The sequence below is a fragment of the Dasypus novemcinctus genome, chromosome 14 (assembly GCF_030445035.2).
Source record: "Dasypus novemcinctus isolate mDasNov1 chromosome 14, mDasNov1.1.hap2, whole genome shotgun sequence".
NCBI lineage: Eukaryota > Metazoa > Chordata > Mammalia > Cingulata > Dasypodidae > Dasypus > Dasypus novemcinctus.
Window position 1 is genome coordinate 105,984,309 of NC_080686.1, and position 972 is coordinate 105,985,280.

The following is a 972-nucleotide window of genomic DNA, read 5'->3' on the forward strand; positions in this document are numbered from 1 at the left end:
ATGCTGGAACTGTGGCCCCGTCTGGCAGACGAGGGCCTGCACTGGGATCTACCTCAAACCCACCCAGGGTCAAGGCCAGTCCCTTCCACACCCAGAATCCCTCTCCCTGGCAAGCAGCTGGTAGAAGCACCCCAAAGCACAGGCCAGGAGTAGAACGGGATGAGCGCGTGTGGAGGTGGGGGGGCCAGCCCCGGGGCCCTGCGTCACTGCCAGCCCCTGCCCCCGAGTGGCCTTCAGCAGAGCCCTAGCTGCTCGGCCTGGACAATGGCCTCTGAGGCCTGAGCCTCTCCTCTGGCCATCGCCACTGCCCTCCCCCCCTGCCCCCGAGTGGCCTTCAGCAGAGCCCTAGCTGCTCGGCCTGGACAATGGCCTCTGAGGCCTGAGCCTCTCCTCTGGCCATCGCCACTGCCCTCCCCAACGCACCCTCCCAGGTCTACACCGTGCTGGGCCTCCACCCTATACCTCAAAGCTGGAGCGCCCAGTCCATAGGCCCTCCTCCCAGAGCCCTTCCAGATAGCCCAGCCTCTCTAGTTTCCCTCTCCTCTGTGGTCCTAGTGGGAGGCTGGGTGGGTGGGTAGTGGAGGAATAGGAGGATGGGCGGATGGATGGACAGATGGATGGATGGATGGTGGAAAAGATGAATGGGTGGATGAGTGGGTATTTGGGTGGATGGATGGGTGGGTAGGTGGATGAATGGATGGATGAATGGATGGGTGGACAGATGGGTGGGGTGGATGGATGATTGGATGGATAGAAGGGTGGGTGAGTGGATGGGTGGACAGATGGACAGATGAATGGATAGGTGGATGGTGGATGGATGGATGAGTAGGGGTGGATGGGTGAACAAATGGATGGAGTTAGATGGGTGGGTGGGTGGATGGGTGGGTGGATGGATGAATGGGTAGGTGAGTGAATGGATGGATGGTTAGATAGGTGGGTGGGTGGATGGGAGGGTAGATGGATGAATGGGTA